The sequence below is a fragment of the Rhinopithecus roxellana genome, chromosome 19 (genome assembly GCF_007565055.1).
Source record: "Rhinopithecus roxellana isolate Shanxi Qingling chromosome 19, ASM756505v1, whole genome shotgun sequence".
Classification (NCBI taxonomy): domain Eukaryota; kingdom Metazoa; phylum Chordata; class Mammalia; order Primates; family Cercopithecidae; genus Rhinopithecus; species Rhinopithecus roxellana.
This window is the reverse complement of record NC_044567.1, coordinates 58,896,145-58,923,744: the sequence shown is the minus strand read 5'-3', so window position 1 is coordinate 58,923,744 and position 27,600 is coordinate 58,896,145. Positions and strand designations below refer to the sequence as shown.

Genomic DNA, 27,600 nt, shown 5'->3' with positions numbered 1-27,600 from the left:
CACAGACAGTTCAAACCCTGGGCTCTGATATTAAATGCCCTTTACCCAAGGAGGTACAGCTAGTAAGCTTGGCTGGGATTGGCAACATGGCTTGCAGATTCTCTCTCTCCCCACTGAACTGCCTCCTTGCTTAAACTGAGGTCTAAGAGGGATAGAACTTTCCAGAAGAGCTGTTCCAAAAAGAGTATTTTGACTTTCTCATGAGAATCAGAAGACCTGGGTTCTGTTCTTATCTCAGCCATTCTCCATTGTGTGACTTTGGGCAAGCCATATAAGCCTTTTGAACCTTAATATGCTCATCCACAAAGTGGTAATACGCTCTAGTTCATTTTTCCCACAAGAACATTACGAGGCTCACACAATATGGTTTGTAGAAAAGTCCTTTTGGAAACTATAAAACACTATACAGATGTGTGAAAAATGTAAGAGTGTACTCTTGCCTCCTTTGTCTGTTTTTTTTTTTAATTAAATTTTTTTATCTGTGTAAATTTAAGGGAAGCAAGTGCAATTTTGTTACATGGATATATTGAGTAGTGGTGAAGTTTGAGCTTTTAGTGTAGCCATTACCTGAAAAATATACATTGAACCTATTATACAATTTCTCATCCTTCACCCCCCTTCCACTCCCCTACCCTGCCAAATGTCCAATATCTATCATTCTGTATTCCATGTCCGTGCGTACACATTACTACCTTCCATTTATAAGTGAGAACACACAGTATTTGTCTTTCTGGTTTTTTGTGTGTTGTTTCTTGCCTGTCCTTTGATGAGTCTTGTTCTTGGTGACCCTGATGAAACTTGTAGGGCAGGTAGGAATAGCTCACATTGTTTCGTTTTTCTACCAATAGCCTTGTTTCTGTGTTTTGTGATCTGCCTCTACTAACCCCAAGTTAAATGATGGACTAAACATATACATGCATGCACATATGCACATACTCCTATACCTCTATTTAATTATCATCCTATAAATTATTCAAATTACCCCCTTTCCTTACATATAGGTATGCTATTGGACAGTAAGTAGTGTGATGGTAATTTTTTTAAAATGGGGCCTCACTCTATCACCCAGGCTGGAGTGCAATGGCATGGTCTCAGATCACTGCAACTTCCGCCTCCCAGGTTCACGCAGTTCTCCCGCCTCAGCCTCCTGAGTAGCTGGAACTACAGGTGCGTGCCACAACTCCTGGCTAATTTTTGTATTTTTAGTAGAGACGGGGTTGCCCTATGTTGGCCAGGCTAGTCTTGAACTCCTCGTGATCTGCCCACCTCTGCCTCCCAAAGTGCTAGGATTACAGGCGTGAGCCACCACAGATGGTAAATATTTAACAACCAGCTCTCAAAAAAAATTCATGTTAATATGGACATAAGTTTACTATAAATTTTATTGATGTAAAGGATGTGTAGCACACAATTTGCAAATAATTATAAAATATTAAATATCCTTTATTATACATTCCATATACCTGCTTGATTCTCACAAAAGCATTTTACTGATTTTTTTCTTTTGCAGTTGGTGAAAAAGTACAGTTCCAGCATTAGTGCTGGTTGATATTTTCATGTCTGTTGAGAAATGAAAGAATGGCAGGGCATGGTGGTTCAAGCCTGTAATCCCAGCAGTTTGGCAGGCGGGCACAACACGTGAGGCCAGGAGTTTGAGACCAGCCTAGCCACTATGGTGAAACTCCATTTCTACTAAAAAATACAAACATTAGCCAGAGGAGGTGGCACTTGTCTGTAACCCCAGCTACTTGGGAGGCTGAGGCAGAAGAATTGCTTGAACCTCGGAGCCAGAGGTTGCAGTGAGCTGAGATCACATCACTGCCCTCCAGCCTGCATGACAGGAGTGAGACCCTGTCTCAAAAGAAAGAAAGAGAGAAAGAGAGAGAAAGAGAGAGGAAAAGAGAGAGAGAGAAAGAAAAGGAGAAAGAGAGAAAGAAAGAAAAAGAAAGAGAAAGAAGAAAATAAATGAAAGAATTAAGATGTATGTTGGAAGGTCAGTTCTTAGTCAAATGATGTAAGTGATTTCTTCTCTCAATCAAGGAGTAGTTTTTGAATACTGGAAGAACATTTCGTTAACTTTTTTTTGGTTGTTATTTTGCTACTCACAATGTAAAAACCCTTGACATGATTTACTTTTATGTTTAATCTGCATCATTAATATTTTCTTCATCCCTGTCTCAAGTCTAGACAATTACAAAACTATAAAACCATGATTTATGGCATTTTTAGATTTCCATGGTGTCAGTGTTCCCACCAAGGCCTATTTTAAGCTAAAAATGTGACATAATTGAAATAAGAGCAGGATAGAGATGCATGGTAATCATTAGGACACAGTATTTCCACCATATAAACACAGCAGATGTAAACAACCTCCAGAGTATAGGTAATAGTAAAATAACAAGGAAGTGATGAGCTCATTACCTTTGTTTTTAATACAATTTATTTAGTTTTAAGTTTATAGAATTTAACTTTTAATAGTGGCCGTGTTTAACAACCTCAGCTCAGAAAACTCTCATAAATTTAATAATTGGCTCCTGTGAGTGGGTGTGGAACAGCTCCAGCATACCACTCTGTATTTGTTTTCCTCTTCCTCGTCAATCTGGAATTTTTCAACATTCGGAGAGAGATATTGAGCACTTCTATGTGCTAGATGTCGGGGATTCGGTGACATAGTCCCTGTCTCATGGAGCAAATAGTCTTCTTGAAAATCAAATAAGCAGTGATTTAGAGCAGTGGTGTAAGTGTATCTTTGTGTTTTATTTACAAGAGAGCAGAAGTCCTGTTTGGTGTTAAGGTGCACACTTGTTCCATTCTTTTTTTTTTTTTTTTTTTGAGATGGAGTTTCACTTTTGTCGCCCAGGCTGGAGTGCAATGGTGCCATCTCAGCTCGCTACAACCTCTGCCTCTTGGGTTCAAGAGATTCTCATGCCTCAGCCTCCCAAATAGCTGGGATTGCAGGCGCCCGCCACCATACCTGGCTAATTTTTGTGTTTTAGTAGAGATGGGGTTTCACCATGTTGGCCAGGCTGGTCTCAAACTGCTGACCTCAGGTGATCCGTTTGCCTTGGTCTCCTGGAGTGCTGTGTGAGCCACCGTGCCCGGCCCCATTTTCCCTTCTTATTTCCCAATTGTCTTGTAGGGGTAGCTCTTTGTGTCAGGGTTTTCCAATTTTCTGACTAAAAATTCTTCCTTTTAATAAAAAGTTTGGCTAAGGAGCTTGACGCTAAGGATGATGAGGTGCTGTCTTGAAGTTGCCTTTTGAAGGCTGACTATATTAACAGGTGTGGCACCTGCCTCCTTTGGAAGAAAGGCCCTCTAAACACTTTATGATTTGTATGGACCCAGGAATTCCTTTTCCTTCACTGTCAGAACTGATTCCCCAGACTTCTACCCTCTAACCTGGGCAAGTGCAAATTCTGGATCCCAAGCAAAAATAAATCCATGAATAAAAATTTTCAAATACCCACATACCCTTTGAGAGAATAAAAGAGTTCATGTTGAGAGGGCCTCCTCATTTTGTAGGCTGCCCTGAAATCAGAGGATTTCCAAGCAATGGTTACACCTCTGCTTATGTAAAAAGGTGTGGGGCTTGATCACTTCGTCCAGACACGGATGCACCTGTGCAGGTACATGGGCCTGCAGACACAAGGACACACACACAGGGAGAAAAAGGCTCCCTTCTTGTCTTAACAGATTGTTCATCAAAAAGGGTTAGCAGCGAGTTCTCTGTCATCATGTGTAATGTCCCCTGAAATGACTTGGAAAAGTTTAATTATGTGAGTGCCTTATTTTCAGCTCCTGTTATCTTTTGAACTCTGGGAGGGTGGGGGGATGGGTTACCCCGAAGCTCAGGCTCTTTCTAAAGAGCCTTTGTCTTTCTGCCCAGGTATTAAGTTGGTGGCGCAACAATCCTAGGTACATTTGGTTCACTTTCCTCCACCCCGGCCCTCCCCTCAAGCGCTATCCTGGGTCTGAATGTGGGCCTGTGTTCTGGCCCACCATCCTCAGGCCTGTACAGGGGACCAAAAGAGAATGGGCCACAGGAATGCACCCAGAACAGAGCCAAATTGTTCAAGCTGCGTGAAGAAGAAAGAAAAAAACGGGAGGAGGGTGCACGGGGAGGGAGAAGAAGAAAAGCTTTCCTTGTCGGTTCAATTTCTCCGGAGATATTTGGAGGATAACATCGTAATTTTTCAGGGAGGGGCTGCAGGGGGAGCAGAAAACGAGAGAGTCGAGTTTTATCGGCACAGTGGCCCATACAGAAAGGTGACATTTGAGAGAACAATTGCTAGGTTGTTTGGCCACATTTGCTTCTATGAATGAGGCTTAAGAAAAGGTGTCTTTGGATTGCTACTAATAGTCATCTTCATCATTCCTGCTCTCTCTCTCTCTCTTTCTCAGTTCCCTTATGAAATAAGGGCACACAGGTAATAAACAAAGCACTATAAAAGATCGGATTGAGGTATTCTGTGGGCTCATTCAATGTTTGGAGCAAGCTTTCTGCACTCCACTGCCGGTACTTTCCGGCTTCAAAAGCAGCTTCGAGACTGAAGAATAGTAGGCAGGATTAGACTAAGGCCCGGGAGTTCTACAACCCTGCTGAATTTAAAAGAACCATATTCTTGGTCAGCTAAACCACACCCGATGGCCAAGGGGCAGAGGAAAAAATGGCAGGGTAGAGACTCTTGGACTTACTCATTTGGATTTTGGAGTTTTACCTGACTTGGTCAAGCCTCATGCCAGATCCAGGTGAGTAGCTGCCTGGGCTAAAAAGCTGTCAGTTGAATCTTGTTTTTGCTAACCTTGACAGATGATTCACTGTTATCCTTATTTCTTCTCTTTTTGCCTCGATGTAGGCACTAGGGGTGAGTTGCAATCTCCCAGCAGAGTCTGTTCCGGCCACCTGCTGGGGGAGAAGCTGGCCAACCTCTACAAAGGAATTGTATTGATGTGTAGGAATTGGGGGAAGGGAGTTAGGGAGGATAATCAGCAATGGATTGATGGAGACAGGTATGAATGACTCTTCTCCCAAAGGGCAGGCTTTCTTACCACGAATCTTCTTGCTCCTGGCCAGGCCTCTATCCCCTGCCCTTGCCTCCTATACATTTCTCCTTTGCTCTCAATCTGCATGATTCCCCATAAGCAAACAAGGGAGCTGTTGGAAAGTGTGAAGGGCCGCTGCCTGGTTTCCAACACAAGAAAGTTAAGTGAGTGAGCAGCAAGCTGTGGATCGGATTTCCTACGGCATATTGGTACCCAGGGCGCTTATCTAGAAAGTTCATCCACATGAAGGTGCTGCTGAGCTGGGTTCCCACAGGCCGGGCCTCTGGGCTGACAAGTAACTAAAGATGAAAGGGGGACCCAGGGGTTTTGGGGCTCTGTGTTTCATCAGAGCCTCAATATTCTTTATTCTGCTATTGGTTCTCCTTCTCCAGGATTACAATAATCATTACTGGCTATGATCAAGTAATAGACCTGAATGGAGTTATATCCATTTTGCAGAAAGGAGTACAGAGTTTAAATGGGCTTGTGCCTGTGCTTGTATTTGCACAGGAATGCCCACCCGAATGTGATAGATATACTTCAAATATTTGCTTGACAAAACCTTTAAAATGCCATATTGCTTACGGACAGTAATTGTATCAGTTGCTTAGTTCTAGGCATTCCGAGGAGAAAATTCTTCTAGTAGCTATATATTCCCATCTCTCTTATGACCAGCGAATAATGCCAAAGAGTGGTCTGATGTATACCTTTTATAACACTAGATTCTCCTATATCTACACAATACATTTAGCCTCAGGATTTTAGGTACTTTCCAAATGGACCCATTTATTATTATTATTTTTATTAACCTCCATTTTGTGAGTAGAGAAAATGAGTCATCAGGGGTTTCGGTTATCTTCCAATTATTACACAGAAATCTTTCTGAGGTCTAACTAAAATCTTAGCCTTCCCAGATGACAAACAGATTTGTGTGTGCGTGTGTGTTTAAGTGTATGTATTAGAATGTACATCATGGGAGCTATATACAAACGCAGGGGGTATATCGCTTGTTCTGTTAAGGTGTGTGTATGAGAATAAATAATGGAGAATATTGAGTCATTGTAACTTGGTGACTTCGACTCAGGCTCTAGACTTTTCAACAGAGACTTTTCTGATAGCCTGCTGTGTGAGAAACGAGGCTGAACGCTGCAAAGACATGCTATTAATTCGTAGGAACGGGGTTATATTTAATACCCCATAAAAGTATTTCATAGACACGTACAAAGTTTAATATAGGTCTTCCCACTAATGAACAATAGATGCTTGAAAGCTCCCCCAATTGGCCATTGCATAGAAAATTACCTCTTTATTTGCTCAGCTTTGAGGCTTTTGTTTCCTTTGCTTGTGTTTCCTAAGCAGTATGAATTTCTCTAGAAATAAAAGAGATTTTTAATATGGCTACTCTAAAATAAATCAAGCCTCTGGTTTTAACTGTGCCAGGAACATAGTAGGGAATCAGTAATGGTTTGAAGATTGAAGGAATGATTGAATAGTTCCGTGAACTGTAGGTATTGATTTATGTTAATGTACACCTCTATATTTATTTACACAGGCGTGTGCTTTCTTAAGTGGAGTAGTCAGTTTTTTGACTCAGTTGACAAGTTCTTATCTTAATGTCTCATTTAATTGATCAGTGACTTAAATTCAGTCAGTTAAGCGGTTGCTTTGGTATTTTGTAAATATATAAAAAAAACTTTTGTATCCTTGAAGTTTCCTTCTTTGTATTTCCCATCATCATCTATATTTAATCAATATACATTGAGTAGCTTAAGATAAGCCCTCATTTCTCTTGAGACTACAGTTTGAAATATGTGTGCAGTATAAGTCAGGTGTACCAAATCTTGGAACACAATTTAACTTCTTTTCTCATACTTCCTGATGGGAGACCTTGAATGACCAGCAGTGCTAATGGTAGCACAGGGGTCAAAAAATTTATTCCTATAAGGAAAAAGCACATCGTTGCTCAAGAATTCTATAATTAATGCTAACTACAAGTCACAATCTATGGTTGTGTTCTAACAAGCATTTTGCCCAAACAACGCTAGGTGAAGCAGCTGCCAATGTTGTCTGGACCGGACATCTGCTTTTTACAGACTTATGGGGGCATGGGGACCCAGGGCTCAGACACATGCATTATTCACTGTTTCTTTCTCTGCTTACTAGCCTTGTGGGTAAGGGCGGCATTAACCACCGGCCCAGCAGCCTTCGAGAACACCATGGCAAAATTCAAGAAAACACACAGTCTTGTGTTTGGGGCTTTAAGAGACTCTAAGGTGACTTGGTGCTCAGGAGGATTTGAGAACAGATTGGCTTATAGCCATTACTGTTGGCTAATAATTGCACTAATCTTTTCGAGGTGGGGGTTTGTATTCTCCCCTCCTTCAATCTCCAAGACAGAGAACAATGGGCGAATTGTGTTTCTGAACTATTCCATGAGATAGGGTCAGAGACTGCAACTGGGTGGATAAGGTCTTCAGGGGATGACCCACCAGGCGTTAGCCCCAAACCATCGTTAAGAAACCCAGGACCTGAGCATTACAGCTTTGGCCTAATGATAGGGAAGCATTTCCCTAGTGGAGCCATTTCAACAGCAGCTGTTTTGGGGTTCTCAAAGTGTCCTTTGGGTGCTCAGAAGCAAGTGCAGTGCTCACTGGAAGAGAAAGGGTGTGTGTGTTTGACCTGCACATCTCTGCACTTGTGTATGCTGCCTTCTATCCATTTTTCTCTTGCTTAAAATTCACTTAGTAAAACCATTTTGTCTTCTTTAGAATGGATGACATTAAACTCAAATTTGGAATTGCAATGCCACATGGAGATACCTCTGTAGAATGAACCGTGAATGTGTGTGTGTGTGTGTGTGCGCGCGCGCGCGTGCACGCACACGCAATGGTGGTGGGGACCATATTTGTCTTTAATATTAAAGTCAAGTTGTCAATTCTACTACCAGGAGTTAAAATAATCTACAAGATTAATCTATGCAGAGGGTATATCGTCTGATGTAGAAAGTATCATTTAAATGTAAAGTTGTGATAAGCATGCATCCTGTAATTTAGAAAGTACATGCACAGTAAAAACTTTTGTCTAGAAGGTTCCACTAAGAAGTTCAAAGTTCTTGTCTAGAAGGTTCCACTAAGAAGTTCAAAGTTCTTAGATCCAAGGGGCAGGTAAACCTCAGAATACATTTGTCACAGTTCGTCCTAATCTCCTTCAGTTTTCCCAAAACGGGGTCCACGATCATTTTAAACATCCTGGGCCTACCCTTTCCTTTTAGGGAATTTCCATGGGCTAGTTGTTCAAATGTGGGGCATTGAGAAGGCCGGGTCCTTGCCACATACTGATTGGGATAGGTGCAGAGCATTTTATTTCTCCTCTGCCTCTCCACCCAAGGTTTCCCTCCTGCCTGAGAGTTCCAGCCCTTTCTCCATCTGCTGCCTGTTAAGCAGCTGCTGGGTTCAGCAACAAGGAGGCCGGTGTGGCTGGTGGATGGAGAACACTGTTGGTGTAACTTGGCAGGAGGTTGCACGCTGGCACAGAGGGGCAGTGAAAATGAGAGGAGGTGAGAATATCTCCACAGGGTGGGGGGCGGAGGACAGGGAAGGAGGACGACCACTAGGAGACTCACTGGCCCTGGCGGCTGGAGCTCGTAGGGAGCGGCTGGTCCAAATTGGATGGAGATCCAGCAAAGACACAGTGTCTCCCCTCCCAGACCCCAGGAGTTCTCCAGCCTGCATTTTCCAGTTCCCCACGAACATTTCCAAATTAAAAAATAAAATAAAAATACGTGTGGAAAAATACAGTAAAAGTGACAGCGCCTTCCCGGTTTCCGACTGTTCTGTTTTGACTTCACAATCAGCCAAACTGGAGCCCCTGAGTAGCTGGCTTAATTTGTCACCTTGAGTTATTAACCGTTTCCCTGCCTCTCTCGGTGGGTGTCCTCCTGGCTCCTCGCCCTGGCTGGCTCAGTGACCTGTTAATCTTGTGCCCTTTCTCTCGGGCTTATGGCTCTGCCTGGAGAGCCCTGTTTCCCTCTTGGAGTCAAATTTGAATTCATTTCACAGTCACCTCTCAGCTGGTTTTTGCCAAGTGGTGGCTGAAACAGAAGGGTGATGGCAAAGTGCAGGAAAGAATGGCTCCAGAGGCAGCTCTCACGGGGTCCCCGGTGTCCTTTAGAAGTTCAACAGTTCAGTCTATTTCTCTTGGTTAAGGGCCAAGAGGCAGAGGGAGGCTCATTTTAGAACTGGGATGATATAGAATATAGTCTATTGGGAAGCAGAGGAGAGCTAATCCTGATACATTTTTCATGTCAGCAAAGTTAGTCTGCGTAGCATTCTATCTCTCTTTCCATTATCTCTGTGTTACTTCATACTTTCATGTCTCATGGAGGCTTGGGACGTTTTTGGAGAATATCCCAAGAACACCATTATCCAATGTTCTCTTTTTCCTCAAGACTTACATACCCCTAATACTGTTCATCCTTGAAGCCTTGTATTTTAGGACATCCAACTTATTAACAAAAGCAATGAATCCAAGTTAATGAATTCTTTGGGGGAGCTACTGGTTTAATGTGTTACTCAGAGTACTAAGGTGTCTTATAGAAACAAATTTAAAATGTATTAAAAATTCTTTTTTATTCTTAAAATATGTAAATTGTCTTATATTTAAAGAGGTAGTATGATTGCATGAATTATAATTCAAAATATAAAAATAAAACCACCTCCCCCAGCAACTGAGGTCCTTTTCTAGAGGCAACTGCAATGATTAGTTTATTGCTTTTCCTCCCAGAGATGTTTTATGCATATGTGGGCAATTATAAAATCTCTACTGCTTTTATTTATTTTTTGTTATTATTATACTTTAAGTTCTAGGGTACAAATGCACAACCTGCAGGTTTGTTACATAAGTATACATGTGCTGTGTTGGTTTGCTGCACCCATTAAACTCGTCATTTACATTAGGTATTTTTCCTAATGCTATCCCTCCCCCAGCCCCCCACCCCATGACAGGCCCTGGTGTGTGATGTTCCTCGCCCTGTGTCCAAGTGTTCTCATTGTTCAGTTCCCACTTATGAGTGAGAATATGCGGTGTTTGGTTTTCTGTCCTTGTGATAATTTGCTCAGAATGATTGTTTCCAGCTTCATCCATGTCCCTGCAAAGGATATGAACTCATCCTTTTTTATGGCTGCATAGTATTCCATGGTGTATATGTGCCACATTTTCTTAATCTTAATAATTAATATTAATTATCAATAAATGCCATATTTTAGACTAGTTTTAAATTTAAGGAAAAGTTGTAAAGATAATTACAGAGTCCCCATTTATTGCATCATTCAGTTTTCCCTTTTGTTAACGTCTTGTAGTTTTGTGGTACATTTGTCACAGCTAGGGAACCAACATTGGTATATTAGAATTAATTAAATTCCACAGTTTATCAGGTTTCACTACTTTTACCCCAGTGTCCCTTCTCAGTTCCAGGATCCCATCTTGAATTGAGCTCCCATGTCTCCTTAGACGCCTCTGATCTGGGACAGTTTCTCAGACTTTCCTTGTTTTTGATGACCTGGACATTTTTGAGAGGAGCTGGTTTTTTGCAGAAGGTTCCTGAATCTGAGTTCAACTGATGTTTTTCTCATGGTTAGACAAGGGTTTTGAGACAATGACCTCAGAGATGAAGCGCCTTTCTCATCATGTGATATCCAGGGTACGTACTTCAGTATGACTTATCTCTGATGATGTTAACCTTGATCACCTGGCCAAGGTAATGTGTGTCAGGTTTCTCCAGTGTGAGGTTACATCTCCTCACTTCCATACTGCAATCTTTGGGAGAAAGTCACCAAATGCAGCCCAAACTCAATGACTGGAGAATTACGGTCCCTCTCCTTACAGCCCCTTGAATTTTCAACAACATGACAACATACCCTACAGGCTTTGCCTTTTTGTTTGAAACAACACATTTTAGAGATTCTCATGTCAGTAACTCAAGAACTTCCATATTTTCTATTAATTTGCATTTATTCTATGGATGTATGAATACCATCATTGAGCCAACTAGTGATGTCCTTTGTGATGACAGGCATTTAGGTTGCTTCAATATTTTGATCTCGTAAACAATGCTGAAATAAATAACCTGGTACACGCTCAAGTATACCTGCAGAACAAATTTCTGAATGTTAAATGGCTACTTAAAAAGGTGTGATTTATAATTTCATGAGCTATTGCTGTATTGCCTTCCATAGACAGTCAATGTATAAGTCCTCAGTATTACATAATCAGGAAGATACAGTGGATGGAATTTTGGGTTGGCGGAGGACATATTTTTAAATTGGTAGACCATTGAGTGCTTTGGCAAATCTCCTTAAATCACATTACAGCAGGAACAACTATAGAAAATACAATTATTTAGGAGCAACCTGATCTGTGAGCTAATTTAATGAGTCAGGAGCCCAGCCTACATGCTGAAGAGCTCACATGCCTCCTACCTAGTTCCTTAACTAGGTTCTCATTCATGCCCATTCTGTCATGCTCTTGAAACCTTCCTATCTTTGCATAGAACATTATTCTTTCCACTCTCACCTTCTTCCCCAACCAATCATGTACCTGTTGAAAATCTGCATCTTGGCTAGGCTTATGTGACTCATTCTTTGCTATTGTAGCACAGATTCACTCCGTCTACCTTATAGTTATATTTGCACGTGTATATTGCTACATTCAGCCTCTTAAGTTATGGTTATATTGAAGACACTTTTACCTCCCATGTACATTATGAATATGCCAGGGTAAGAGGTTGTGTCTTCTCTTTATTGCATCATTCCCCAAAGGCTCCTGAGCTCAATGTGAAAGGAGTCCACATTGCTAGTAGACTGCTGGCTGCCCCTCTTCTCCTCTGTTCACCTCTATCACCTGCTACAAGAGTCACCTGGGAGGAAATCATTGCTGTGAAGATGTCTGCCTATCCCTGGTTTCTTGGTGCTGAGACTATTTCCTGAAAATAACTTGAGAGGGACAAATATTTTATTTATGGCTAAGTGATAATTTCACAGGGGTAGTGAGGAATAGCTATAAAGATCACCAGAGAGAATTGAAATGATCTGAAACCACTGGAAATCACAGTGGAGTAACTTTTTTTTTTTTTTTTTTTTTTTGAGACAGAGTCTCGTTCTGTCGCCCAGGCTGAAGTGTAATGGCGTGATCTCGGCTCACTGCAACCTCTGCCTCCCAGGTTCAAGCGATTCTTCTGCCTTAGCCTCCCGAGTAGTTGGGACTACAAGCACGTGCCACCACGCCTGGCTAATTTTCCTATTTTTAGTAGAGATAGGGTTTCACCATATTGGCCAGGCTGGTCTGGAACTCCTGACCTCATGATCCGCCCGCCTCGGCCTCCCAAAGTGCTGGGATTACAGGGGTGAGCCACTGTGCCCAGCCCAGAGTGGAGTAACTTTGGGCCACAAAGGCATCGTGGATGGTGGGGACGGTGGCTTCTCTGCTGTGTTGGTGCTGGCTGCCTTGAATTTATTTACTGCAGCCGGGTAAGCTGGCAGCTGAGAAGGTTCTCCCTTTTGGCCATTCTGGTATTACACTAGCTGTTTTAGTCTGTCCTGGCTGCTATAAGAAAATACCACACACTGGGTGGCTTAAAAATAACGTAAATTTATTTCTCACAGTTTTGGAGCCTGGAAAGTACAAAATCAAGGCATTAGCAGATATGGTATCTGGTGAGGGTCCACTTTCTGGTTCACAGTTGAAGCCTTCTCTCTCTCTTCTTATATGGTGGAATGGATGAGGGCTGTCTCTGGAGCGTGTTTCGTAAGGACACTAATTCCATTCATGAGAGTTTCACCCCTATGACCTAATGATGCCCCAAAGGCCCCACCTCAAATTAATATAATGGTTAGAATTTCAACATATTAATTTGGGGGAAGCACAGACATTTAGACCATAGCACTAGGGTTTTTAAAATTTTCTTCCTGCAAATCCAAGTTGAGACAGACATACTCTGCTCTAATGTAGTTGTCTTTTGTCCAAGTCTCTGGAACCTAGCCTTCCTGAGATCAGAACATTGCGAAAGCCAGACATCTTGCCTTTGGGAACGGGCTTAGTATCATTATTTTGTCTAGTGAAACATCCTCTGTTACACTTCTGCTTTCTAACCCTTTTAGCCCATGTACACATCTATGGAGATAGTTTTATTTCATTTGGTTCTTACTCATTCAATCTGTTTAAATGATAGGATTTTAGAATTAGAAGGTGTCTTGGAACCCCAAAGGAAAATTCTCTCTCAAGGTCACAAAGCTGGTTGCGGAAGTCCAGGGTCATTTCAGACAGGTCTCCAACAGCCATGAGTTAGTTTCTCTCTATCAGACTCCCTTATTTACCAAGTGGCAAATAATAACAACAATAGTGATTAATGGCTGGCACTTATTGAGTACTTTCCATGAACCTATGATACGATAAATGCTTTCCATATATTGTTGTTCCCTTCCTTCCTACTTCCCTTCCTTCCTTCCTTCCTTCCTTCCTTCCTTCCTTCCTTCCTTCCTTCCTTCCTTCCTTCCTTCCTTCCCTTCCTCCCTCCCTCCCTCCCTCCTTTCTTTGCTTCTTTCCTTCTTTCCTTCCTTCTTTCTCAGAGCCTTACTTTGTCACTCAGGCTGGAGTGCAGTGGCACAATCTCAGCTCACTGCAACTTCCAACCCCCAGATTCAAGCAATTCTTCTGCCTCAGCCTCCCGAGTAGCTGGGATTACAAGTGCCTGCCACTGCGCCCGGCTAATTTTTGTATTTTTAGTAGAGACAGGGTTTCACCATCTTGGCCAGGCTGGTCTTGAACTCCTGACCTCATGATCCACCCGCCTCGGCCTCCCAAAGTGCTGGGATTACAGGCATGAGCCACTGCGCCTGGCCCCCATGTATTGTTTTCTTATAACCACTCTCTAAGTCAGGCAACTATCTTTATCCCCATTTAGCAGATGAGGAAATATAGCAAACAGTGATTAAGTTACTTGCTCAAGATCACAGGTCTAATAACAGGTGAAGTCAGGACAGTCAGATTGCTGAGCGTTCACACTTATCCTTGCTATGATGCCTTTCTGTGCTACGTTACAGAGCAAAGTAGCACATGGAATGCAGGAAGGACATGGCAGAAACAGTCTCAGCCTTTGAGGGTTTCCATTATAGCCCAGGGGGCAAGATGTGGGGATAGTGTTGCCTATAAAATACACAACACCCAGTTACACTTGAATTCTGGATAGACACTGATTTTTTTTTTTCTTCAGTCTAAGTATGTCTCAAACATTGCCTGGGGCATACTTATCCTGAAAAGCGTATTTGTTGTTAATCTGAAATTCAGATTTCACTGGGTATCCTGCAGGTTTATGTGCTCAATCAGGCAAGATTTTATGGGGAAAATAAAGCTTATATGCTACACACTTTTCCTTTTCCTTGACCCCAGATGATCTTCTCTCTGTTCTCCTTTCTTCCTTCTGCACCTCTTGCTATTGGGCCCCTCTCCCTGCTGTGTGCACTCCTTCCAAGATATGCAGCCTTGGGCCACAGCAGCAGGTTCTAGAGCTACGTCCCAGGCTGCCCAGCAGTCAGTGTGAAAACATTTTCCCTTCTCCCTGGGAGCTCAGCCCTGGGGTGTGCCCCGTAACGCCCGAGGCCTTGACGCTCCTGCGGGAACACTCTTCCTCTTGGCTCTCTCCATTTTCTCTACTCAACCTGTACACCACCCCAGACATATTTTACCAGGGTTCTCACCCCATCCAGTCCAGCGGCTTGTGCTGGTTTGCATCAAGTCACTTGGTATTCATTAATATTCACCTACATCCCTGAACCCAAAGGGAATGAGGCAGCAAAGGAGCCTGGCTGCTTCTTTGTCCTCTCTCTGAGATAGGCTTTCATGGGAATCGGATGAGCCGTTGGGGTGGGGTGGGCGGCTGCTCTGAGCACACTAGCTGCAGTCACTGCCTGTGTACTCTCTGGGATGGGGGCGTTCTACGGGCTATTTTAAGGCCAGACTGGTGAATGTTGGGTTCCCCTTCGTTTACCTAGGCTTTCAATATTTTCCCTGGCACAAGCTAAGGTGGTCACAGAATGTGGGAAACCAGGCAAGGGAAAAAATTAATGCAGTGTGATGACGCCCCTGGTAGCTGCTGCTAGATTCCACGGAAAAGATGGGGGGCTTTCTATCTGTGTCCATGGGGTCCTCCTAAAGCTGTTAGCTGTGTTGGCACCTGCTCAACTCCAGAGATGCTGGAAAAAAGAAAACTGGCTGCAAACTTGGTCCACGGCCTGCCTGGTAGCACCAGCTCCACCCATTCCCGTGGAGTGGCTTTGCCCACTGTGAATGCCCCTTTATCGTCAGTGGGCGATAATGACTTTTCAAAAATACTGTGTAGGCCTTGTGTCCTGGATGCCTGTGGCACGAAGGCTCTGCTTCCCTTTCAAGGGTGTTGGCTTAGAAACTCACCCAGAGACCTGAGAAAAATATCTCCACTTGGCAACTCAGGAGGCTGACACCAACCACTTTCTGTTTTTTAGCCTGCTGGCCATGAACTAACTAGTGGACAGTTATTATCAGGGAAGGAAGCAACCTCAGTACTGAGAATTATGCAGCAGGCAAATGACAGTTATCTAAAGTCCCACAGGGAACATTCCCTGTGTCATTTAGACCTGCATGGTAAGGATTTAATTCAGAACCTTCTCCGAGCTGTAGATTGGCTTTGTAGGAATGTCCCCCCTTGGCCTCCTATAGTCTTAGCCTCATTACGGCTTATGGTGGAAATCAAGTCCTCGTGTGGGTCTGAAATTGGGTATGTAGTTGGGTATTGGTCTTTCCCATGGGTCAAGCATTTGTTAAGTGCCTAATGTATACTAGGCACTCGACAGTCACATAATGCTGTGTACCTTATGTCTATCAATCTGCATTCACAACAACTCTGTGTGGTAGGTGTCACTGGATCTGCTCTATAGATGCCATCTTCAGTAACTTGACTATGGTCACCAGACAAGGTCAGCCTGGAAGAACTCTTGTGCAGTGTCTTCTTTTACGCAAAGCCTCCAAAGTAGCAGAACTTTTATCTTGAACATGCATTTTTTCCATCTAACTGCAGCTTTACTCTGGAAAAACAGGTCATACCCAGAGGTGATGGGTCCACTTTAGGATTTTTTTTTTTTTTTTTTTTTGTCATTTATCACATATTAACAACTGAGTTCTATTCAGATACAGGTAATATAATTTCATTACTTTTTAGTGACTGATATGTTTTGGCTTTGGGTCCCCACCCAAATCTCATGTTGAATTGTAATGCTGGGCGAGGGACCCAGTGGGAGGTGATTGGATTATGGTGGCAGACTTTTCCCTTGCTGTTCTTGTGATAGTGAGAACATTCTCACAAGATCTGGTTGTTTTAAAAGTGTGTATCACTTCCCTTTTCACTCCCTCTCTCCTGCTTTGCCATGTGAAAATTGTGCCTGCTTCCCTTTCACCTTCCACCATGATTGTAAGTTTCCTGAGGTCCCCCCAGACAGACTTCCTATACAGCCTGTGGAACCATGAGCCAGCTAAACCTCTGTTCTTTATAAATTACCCAGTTTCAGGTAGTTCTTTATAGCAGTGTGAGAACAGACTAATACAGTGACATCAAGTGAAAAATGCCTCACCCCAAAGCTGTTGTCTCTCTGTCATACCTAGATGGGTTCTGTTGACTGGAGGACCACTTACATCCTCAACTGAGTACAAGATAGAAATAGTTCAATGTGGTCTCCAAATTGACTCACACTGGTCACTGAGATGTCAAAGGCAAACTCTTCTATTAAGAGTGTGAAATGCTCCATGTGAGCTTTTGTTCCTGCAGAGGTAATGCCCAGTGTGCTCATGTTAAGTGCTGCTAACTTACTGGTGGAAAGTGAGCATTGGGAAAGTACTTAGAGTCCTTGATGTTTGACTTAATCTAGGTAAAATCACAATCATGGTTTTACTGATTGTTTGGTCCCCAGAGTGATCCTAATTCCTTGCCCTCCATGAATGTCACCCTCCCTCACTGTGGTGACTATGGGGTAGCCTTCATTTGGAGAGTCCCGAGAGCATGTATAAGTGAAAAAACCCACAGGAATTGGCCTGTGACCACATCTGTTATTAATACCAGTTATGATTTTTAATTAAGTTCTTGACAGTCCAAAGGATCACAGTCTTTTTGTAATAGGCAGACCTTCTCCCTGGTTGGAAGACAGGAGTTAGCAAAGCACAAATATCAAGAAAAAATATTCTGTTCTAGTTCTTACCTCAGAAGACATAAACCCAACTTCCTGGAAAGTATGGAGAGATGGCTAACTCCCCAAACCTACCTGTCATTCTTCCCCCCATGATGAACATTTAATATAACATTATGCAGATTTGGGGGCAAGTTGGTTGTTTACTTTTACTGCTTATCCTTTTGCCAAGCTTTCTGCATGTTCTTTATATTGCTCATCAAAGGCCATTCATTCCATACCATTTCTCAAGAACCTGCTGTGGACAAATCCCTATGCTTGGTGCTCTGAAGGACATAGATGGGGTCAAGGATAAGCAAGGGAGACTCAATGACTATACTAAAAACAAGCGAACAACTGTAAGGCAACAAACAGACTGTGCAACCATGGTACTGACACTGTATCACAAACCATACGTTCTTCTGCCAAAATGCAATTAATGCTCCCAGAAATGAATTAGAATAGTACATCCTGTTCCTGCAAATGCCCTAGTTTGCTGAGGATAATGGCTTCCAGCTCCATCCATGTCCCTGCAAAGGACATGATCTCGTTCCTGTTTATGGCTTCATAGTATTCAATGGTGTAAATGTACCACATTTTCTTTAGCCAGTCTATCACTGATGGACATTTGGGTTGATTCCATGTCTCTGCTATTGTGAATAGTGCTGCAATGAACATACACATTCATGTATCTTTGTAACAGAATGATTTATATTCTTTTGGGTATATACCCAGTAATGGGATTGCTGGGTCAAATGGGGAGGGAAAGCATTAGGAAAAATAGCTAATGCATGCTGGGCTTAATACCTAGGTGATGGGTTGATAGGTGCAGCAAACCACCACGGCACATGTTTACCTATGTAACAAACCTGCACATGTACCCCAGAAATTAAAATAAAAATTTTTAAAAAGTACATTCACTACTTCATTCTGATATTCACTCAACAAGTACTTCCTGAGGGTCTTTAATGTCAAACTTCTGCATTAAGCCCTAAGAAGAAAGTAGAATGGTGAAAGATAAGCTCTCCCCTTCCAAGAGCTTATAATTAGGCCGGTAGGAGATATTATAAGTAGGTCTTTCTTATATTGTTATTGTATAGAATAAATAGGGAGTCTGCTGTTTACGGGGAAATTTATGTTTGAAATGCCAACACACATATCAAATTCAAACAGACATCACTCTTTTCTAGGCACTCATAGATTAAAAATGTATGAAAATTTAAAATAAGAGAGAAGAAAGTTTGACACTAAAATCAATGATGTTTTAAGCATTTCTCTGTGATAAGATCTCCAATCGACGAGGAATGTGTAGATGCACAGGAAGGGTAAGGTCATGGAATGTATTTCATCAGGGCAACAAACCCTCCTGTGTGGCTTAGATTCAAGGCAGCTTTAGTAGAACTTGAAGGTGACAGACATACCTCCAGGAAAGAGTGGGGCTTAAGCAGAGTGGAAATAGGGAGAGAGGAAGTCCACACTGTGGTGGGAATGGAGGACAGGAAAAGATTCTTCTAATGTGAATGGAGGAGCAAAGCTGTGGGGTAAGGAAAGAGAAGGATAAAAGGAAGGAATAAATGTAGGGTATGAGTGCTAGCTAGACTGAGGGCTTTTGTTTTAAATCAAAACAGACTTTTATATAGGTCAAATCTGTGCATGATACAAAAATCAAAAGGTCCAATAAACATATTGTGCAAATTCAGTCCCCTCCTGGCCTTCGCTCCTAGCCATCCAGTCCCCTACCCCACAGGCACCAGTGGTGCTTCTGGTTATCCTTCCAGGGATAGTATGTGCATTTATTCAAGCACTAGAACAGTGGTTCCCAACCTGGGGTGATTTTACCCTCCAGGGAACACCTGGAAATGTCTGGAGACATTTTTGATGGTGATAATGGAGAGGGTGGTGGTCTGTGGGTGGAGTGCTAACATCTGGTGGATAGAAACTAAGGATGTTGCTAAACATCTTATAATGCACAAAACACATACAATGTAGTTAGAAAGGTTATAGAGAGGAAGGAGATAGATTTACTACTGCCCAGACTATTAGGCACTTTGACATTTTTAATTTAAAATATAACTTGGAGACTTTTTATTTAATTCAACACACACAGAATGGCTTGTATGGATGTAAAAATACCAAAACACAGACAGCTGTCTTTGTAAAGCTCTATAATATTCTATTATATGGCTATGCCATAATTTTCTTCCCCCATTGTTGGACATTAGGTTTTTTTCTCACAGTCTTTTGCATTATTCGGCACAGCATTAGAGACAATGCTTTTACATTCACCTTTCTGTAGATCTGAAAGTATATTTGTTAAGATTAATTCCTGGAAGTAGAATTGCGGGGTCAAGGAGGGTGTATGTTTGAATTCTGATAGATATTTAGACTAATATTAAATTTGCTATGATCAAGTTTTTTTTTTTTTTTTTTTTTAAGATATTACACCTGCTGTTCTTTGTTTTAGATGTCTGGATATATGTTCTGGTACTGTGGGCAACAGAAACAGCACAATGCAGTGCTTTCTCAACTTGCACAATCTTAGGAAATACTTTGGGGGCTTGTTAAAAATATAAATTCTCTGCCCCTCTGCCTACACCAAGCAAATCGGAATCTTCAGAAGAGGGATCTGGGAAGCAACGTGAACAAAGCCAGGCAAATTTGGTCAACTATCAGCATGACAAGGTAATGTCCCAGATTTTGATGTGGGGCTCAGGGTAGATGTAATTCAGAGTCATGGGAAAGTGACAGGAAATCCTTATAGCACAGATACTTGGGAGGCTTAATGAGCTGTGTTAGTTTCATCCTTGGAAGTATTTCACAAGAGCCCAGCTTCTTCCTGTTGGAAAAGGTTAGGCAAGATCTGCACAGAGGCAGGTGGTCAGGTATAGAGAGGGTAGGTAGAGGGTTGGGAGGTGGCAGTAGATTAACAGACCTCTGTTTCATTTCTCATTCATGTACTGCATGACCCTCTGCCTATGTTTTATATCAAAAGTGTTCCTCTTTAAAGGTTAGGCAATATCTGTATGAGGCAGGTGGCCAGGTATGGAGGGTAGGTAGAGGGTTGGGAGGTAGGGGCAGATTAACAAATTTATGACCCTCTACCTGTGTTTTACATCAAAAGTACTCCTCTTCATAATAATTACGCCAGCTAATGACTATAGAGAACTTTCTGTGCCTGACCCTCTGCTCTGTTGTTTACATACATTACCTTTACTTCTTATAATGGTGTGATGTGGTAGGTCACTTCTTATTTCTTCATTTTGGATATGGAAACTGAGGGTCCCCAGGATTAAGTGATATGCCCAAGTTAACCCATTCTATCAGTAGTATAGCCAAGGACTGGAATTCAGATCTGTTAGATACCAAGACTGTGATCTTTGCAAATTCACTGCACATACTTTAAAAAAGGGAGTAGGAAAAACCACAGAACAAACAAGCCGATATGGAGAGTCTATTTACACATTTCTACCTTGAAACTAAGGAAACATTATTTTAGCACAGAAAGTAAAATTTGCATTTAGCATAAAGATAAAAATAGGAGATATAGATATGCCATATTGTCAGCTGGCCACTTCCAAACCTCCAGAAATCTCGCTTCACTTTCCTCTTAGCGTTTATTTGGTTAAAAACTTTGAGGAATACTGTACTCTATTCAGTCACTGACATTCACCTCTCAGTTTGTACACTTAACACAAGACATGCCATGAAAAACATTTGTACCTTCAAAACAGCGTGGTATCAAAACACGTAAAGCAAACACTGTTAGAATATGCAAGAACAATTTGGGCAGAAAACACACTTGCAAACCCAAACAAGCACAAAACCACAAAAACAGCAAATGGAGTAACTTCTGTTGAAAAGTGCTCCTTCTTGAATATCTTTTTCCTTCTTTTCTCAGGTAAAAATGGTGCTACCCTTGGAAATCCAAGAGCAGCTTCAAGAGTCAATGACACCAGCAATCCCTAAAGCTGGAGAATTTATGCCCACGGAAGTCTGTAGCATTTCGCAAACCGTGAGGCTGAGGAATAGACCTAGTTCCTGCAGCAGATCAAAATTGTAGCCCATTTCCTTTCCATGAAAAGAACTTCTACGGAGACAGTAGGTTTCCTATTGGATTGTTGTCAGATGAATTGACCTTGTCTCTTTTCAACCCTTACTCTCGGAAAGATGCAGAAATGCAGCAACTATTGCAGGGATTCCGTAAGACCAAGCAGCTGTCTCCATAGCAGGGTGATGTTGCCTTTAGTAATAATTATAATGGTAAAAATATCATCTGATATTTATGGAACAATGCCAAGCACTAGAACTGTGGTTCTCAACCAGGGGCGATTTTACCTTCCCAGGGGACACTTGGAAATGTCTGGAGACATTTTTGATGGTGATGATGGAGAAGATGGCAGTCTGTGGGTGGGGTGCTAACATCTGGTGGATAGAAACTAAGGATGTTGCTAAACATCCTGTAATGCACAAGACAGTGTCCCTAACCTCCAACAAAGAATTATCCCACACAAAATGAAAAGAGTGTTATGGCTGAACAACCTTTCAGTAGACTGAGGCTTGTACACATATTTAGCCTTCAAAATAACCCTATAAGACACACAGTTATTGCCCCCACTTTACAGATGAGAATATTTAAGCTTGAAAGAACTAGCTCTAATTGTTTTGATCTTTGAATGCTCTCAGGTTTCTTTCTTAAGATCTATTTGGGGGGCCGGGCGCGGTGGCTCAAGCCTGTAATCCCAGCACTTTGGGAGGCCAAGGCGGGCAGATCACGAGGTCAGGAAATCGAGACCATCCTGGCTAACATGGTGAAACCCCATCTTTACTAAAAATACAAAAAATTAGCCAGGCATGGTGGCGAGCGCCTGTAATCCCAGCTACTCGGGAGGCTGAGGCGAGAGAATGGCGTGAACCTGGAAGGAGGAGCTTAGATCACGCCACTGCACTCCAGCCTGGGCAACAGAGTGAGACTGCATCACAAACAAACAAACAAACAAAAGAACTATTTGGGTCTATGGTCATTGCAGAACATTTAGGTTTGTTCAGTGGCTGGGAATTGGTTCCCTCAAATGTCAGCATGGAAGTTATTCAGCTCAAGCTGACCTAATCCCGCTCCCATTCTGCTGACTAACAGCTGGTGGCTGGAGCTGCGGGGAGAAGATATTATATAATGTCTACAGAAGTAATGAAAAGTTGATTTAACTGCTAAGATAAGCAACCAGCAAGACAGAGAGAATTTACACTGATTTAAAAATATGTTTGCTGAGCATAGTATCTAGACTGCCCCCCATGCCCTCTGTTGTTTATTCCTGACCTCTGATAGTGCTGTGGCATGTGCTGTTGAGAAATCAGAGGTCTCAATGCCATGAGAATCAGACAAGAGGCAATCTCTACACTGTAACCACATACAGAATTAGGTCATTGAATTCCAAGAGTGTTGGGTCCTTTGGAAGACAACCTCTGTTATTCTTTTTTTTTTTTTTTTCCTTTTTGATAAATGCCTAGCTCCTTGTCAAAATATTTATGACTACAGACAGGAAAATCAGACTTTTTCTTTTGAACCATTTCTCTGCATCTGGGTTGGATGTTGACTACTTCTTCTCTTTCCTCTGCTCTTTTTCTATCCTTTTCCCTATTTTTTTCAACCTTTTTCACAGTTGTTTCTATTTCCTTCTTCTCCCCTGTCCTTGTAATACCTTCCCTGTGTACCAGGCAAGTCAGTATGGTTGGGTCAATAAGGGCAAAGACCTCTTTAGTGTGGTGGGAAGTCACCAACTTTGAAGTCTTTTGTAAATGAATAACCCCCCTCTGAAAGTTTTCGAAACCTAAGCTGGGTACAACAGGGTACAAATATAAATAATTTCTCCCCTCACAATTTTCAAAAACTTTCTATCCTAACCAGCTATCTGCCTTGTCCTACTGCTCATGCACATTTAAATGTTATTATCACTTTGACTAACTGATTTCAATGAAATTCAAAATACATGTTAATTTAACAAACATTGATTAATCATGTATTATGGACCAGGTTGTATATTATGGGCTGTGAGAGGTAGCAGGATGAATATGTTGGAACCTCTGCCCTGTAGGAACTTAACATTTTGGTGGGGAAAATGAGTAAATAGACATCCAGTTGTTACTACAGGTTGAGGTATTCATTATCAATTGCTGTGAAACAAATCACCCCAAAAACTTTGTGGCTTAAGATAACACACATTTATCATCTCACAGTTTCTGTAAGTCAGGAATCCAGATATGGTTTTACTTAGTCTTCTCATTTCAAGATTTCTCATAAGCCTTCAATCAAGGTGTTAGTATAATATCTGTGGTCTTATCTGAAACCTCAACTAGAGAAAGGTTCACCCATATGGTTGTTGGCAGGATCCATTGTTGGAAGAAGGTCTTGTTTTCTCACCAGCCACTGACTGGAGGCCACCCTCATTTCCTTGCCACATGAGCCTCTCCAGCACTGCAGCTTGCTTCTTCAAAGCATACAAGCTGAGAAGGCAATTGAGAGAGGCTGCGAACAAAACAAAAGTTACAGCTTTGTCTGAACTAATTTTGGAAGTGACAGCTCATCACTTGTGTGTATTCAATTGATTAGAAGAAAACCACTAAGTCCAGCCCACATTCAAGAAGAGAGGATTACATCAGGGCTTGAATACCGGGAGAGGAGATCATTAGGAGCTGTCTCAGAACTGCCTACCTATAAGGTTTAAGAGAATATTAAAGAGAGGCTCAAAGAAGCTGTGATTAGCCAGGCACAACGGCTCACGCCTGTAATCCCAGCACTTTGGGAGGCCTAGGCAGGCAGATCATGAGGTCAAGAGATCGAGACCATCCTGGCCAACACGGTGAAATCCTGTCTCTACTAAAAATACAAAAATTAGCTGGGTGTGGTGGTGTGTGCCAGTAGTCCCAGCAACTCAGGAGGCTGAGGCAGGAAAATCTCTTGAACCCAGGAGGTGGAAGTTGCAGTGAGCCAAGATCGCACCATTCCACTCTAGCCTAGCAACAGAGTGAGACTCCATCTAAATAAATAAATAAATAGAAGCTGTGATTGTGTGAAAGCAGGGAGTGGTAAAGACATCTTATTTTTAAAAGGAGATATGTTTTACTCTACTGATACTAGACTGCTCTAGTAGGTTTGCATCTACCCAGTGGTTTATGGAATAATCCCAGACCTCCAGAATTTGTGATTGGAGTGTTGGTGGCTAACTACTTAAAGTATTATGTCTCTAGTCATGATGAAACATGAAGCTGCAACAGTGTCCCCAAAGCCACATTTATGGTTGTTCTTTTCAGGCTCTGTCTCAAGGAATTTTTTGTAATCAAAAGGTCATTCAGTTGTTTATAGTTGTTATTACAGTTGACCCTTAAACAATGCAGGGGTTAGGGGCCCCAACACCCCATGCAGTCAAAAGTTGGCGTATAACTTTTGACCCCCCAAAAACTTAACTAATAGGCTACTATTGACTGGAAGTCTTATTGGTAACAAACAGTTGATTATACAAGTTTTGTATGTTATATGTATTATACACTGTATTCTTACAATAGACTTGAGGGCCGGGTGCGGTGGCTCGAGCCTGTAATCCCAGCACTTTGGGAGGCTGAGACGGGCGGATCACGAGGTCAGGAGATCGAGACCATCCTGGTGAACACGGTGAAACCCCGTCTCTACTAAAAAATACAAAAAACTAGCCGGGCGAGGTGGCGGGCGCCTGTAGTCCCAGCTACTCGGGAGGCTGAGGCAGGAGAATGGCGTGAACCCAGGAGGCGGAGCTTGCAGTGAGCTGAGATCTAGCCACTGCACTCCAGCCTGGGCGACAGAGGGAGACTCCATCTCAAAAAAAAAAAAAAAACAAAAAAAAAAAAAACAAAAAACAAACAAAAAAAAGACTTGAGAAAGAAATGTTATTAAGAAAATAATAAAGAACAGAAAATATATTTATTTTTCATTAAGTGGAAGCAGAACATCATAAAGGTCTTCATCCTTATCTTCACACTGAGTAGGCTGAGGAGGAAGAGGAAGAGGAGGGTTTAGTCTTGCTGTCTTAGGAGTGGCAGAAGCAGAAGAAAATCCAAGTATAAGTGAACCTGCACGGGTCACACCTATGTTGTTCAAGTGTCAATTGTATATTTATATGCATTTTTTGTATCAGTTAATGCTAGATAATGAAACTCAAGGATGAATTACCTTTGAGGGATTAGATAATAAAGTTCAAAAACAAGTAAGATTTACCTTTGAGGGCTTCTCCTCCATCAAGACCAGGAGTTCAACTATGTCCTTTGGGTTAAATCTGCCCCCATCTCGTCTGTTTCTGAATAGCTAATGAGATTTAAAAAGAGATAGTTTTTACATTTTTTAGCATTTGAAAAACAAATAAAAAATATTTTATGGCGTGAAAACGATATGAAATTTAAATTGTAGTGCATATAAAGTGTTGGAATGGAGCCATGCCCATTTGTTTTCATATTGTCTCCTATAGACTGAATGTCTGTGTCCTCCCAGAATTCTCTTTTTTTTTGAGACGGAGTCTCGCTCTGTCGCCCAGGCTGGAGTGCAGTGGCCAGATCTCAGCTCACTGCAAGCTCCGCCTCCCGGGTTCCCGCCATTCTCCTGCCTCAGCCTCTGGAGTCGCTGGGACTACAGGCGCCCGCCACCTCGCCCGGCTAGTTTTATGTATTTTTTAGTAGAGACGGGGTTTCACCGTGTTAGCCAGGATGGTCTTGATCTCCTGACCTCGTGATCCGCCCGTCTCGGCCTCCCAAAGTGCTGGGATTACAGGCTTGAGCCACCGCGCCCGGCCTCCTCCCAGAATTCTTATGTTCAAATCTATTCCCCAATGTGATGGTATTTGGAGGCAGGGCCTTTGGGAGGTGATTAGGTGATATTGTTTGGCTGTGTCTCCACCCAAATCTCATCTTGAATTCCCATGTGTTGTGGGAGGGACCTGGTGGGAGGTAATTGAATCATGGGGGTAGGTCTTTCCTGTGCTGTTCTCGTGATAGTGAGTAAGTCTCATGAGATATGATGGTTTTAAAAATGGGAGTTTCTCTGCACAAGCTCTCCCTCTTTACCTGCTGCCATCCATGTAAGATGTGACTTGCTTTTCCTTGCCTTCTGCCATGATTGTGAGGCTTCCCCAGCTACATGAAACTGTAAGTCCATTAAACCTCCTTCTTTAGTGAATTGCCCAGTCTCAGGTATGTCTTTATCAGCAGCATGAAAACGTATTGTATTAGGTCAGGAGGGTGAAGTCCTCATGCATGGGATTAGTACTCTTATAAAAATAGATCCCAGAGGGCTCCCTTTTCCCTTCTGCCATGTGAGGACAGAGAGAAGACACCACCTACAAACCAGGAGGTAGGCTTTAACCAGATGCGGAATCCACTAGAGCCTTGAACTTAGACTTCTCAGCTTCTAGAACTGTGAGAAATAAATGTCCATTGTGTACAAGCCACTCAGGCCACGGTATTCTTTAATAGCAGCCCAAACAGACATCATCTATGGTTGCTTTTGCAAAAGCAGCAGACTTGAGTAGTTGCCACAGAGACCATATGACCTGCAAAGCCTAAAAATTTTTACTATCTGGCACTGTTAAGAGAACATTTGCCCGCCTTTGGTCTAGAGGAAGATGGACATGCAAACAAATGATTATTGCACTGTGGTAAGTGGTATACTGGCCTTACAGACAAAAGACATCAAGGAGCACAGAGCAGGAGTCTGAAATCTTTGTGGCGGTCTCCTCGAGGATAAGTAGGAGTTTTCCCAAAATGGGAGGAGTAAAGAGAGAACAATCAATCTCAAGAGTTTGACCCATTTATGCCTAGTGTTCCATTATTGGAATGCTAAGCATGTGGGAGTTATTTATATCCTACTACTCAAGATCATCACCAAGATCTGATTGCAAAAATTGCAACCTCAGGCATAAATGGGTCAAGTTGGTAATCACATACTTCTTAGAGAGTGAGGTACTCCCTGAAATCACTGGCAAAACCCTGTGTTTATGTACATATGTGTGCTTTTCCCACCTTAGGGATAGAGTTTATCTCTTTCAATAGGTTTTCAACAACTTAAGAACCACTACTGTGGTCGGACATGGCAGCCCATGCAAAGTCACAAAGGTGTAATATAGAGAACAGCACACTCATGGGGTCAACAGTGAGATCAGCAAGAACATAGAACAGATTTCTATGGAGGAGAGTGGGAAATGAGGCTAAAAAGATGTCACCCAACATCAGAGGGAGCACACAGGATGGGGGTGGGGCAGAGGTCTGAGGCTGATTCAATACAGTATGAAGGACTAATTAG

The 27,600-nt window shown here is 42.3% G+C and overlaps 1 long non-coding RNA gene across 1 annotated transcript in view; it reads left to right on the top strand.

Moving 5' to 3' along the window:
- Positions 1 to 4,530: 4,530 nt before the first annotated feature.
- Positions 4,531 to 27,600, top strand: part of LOC104682716 — a 37,261-nt gene continuing 14,191 nt past the window's right edge. The window contains exon 1 of the long non-coding RNA XR_004055059.1: positions 4,531 to 4,749. This is a non-coding gene — a long non-coding RNA (uncharacterized LOC104682716). The remainder of the gene's footprint in view (positions 4,750 to 27,600) is intronic.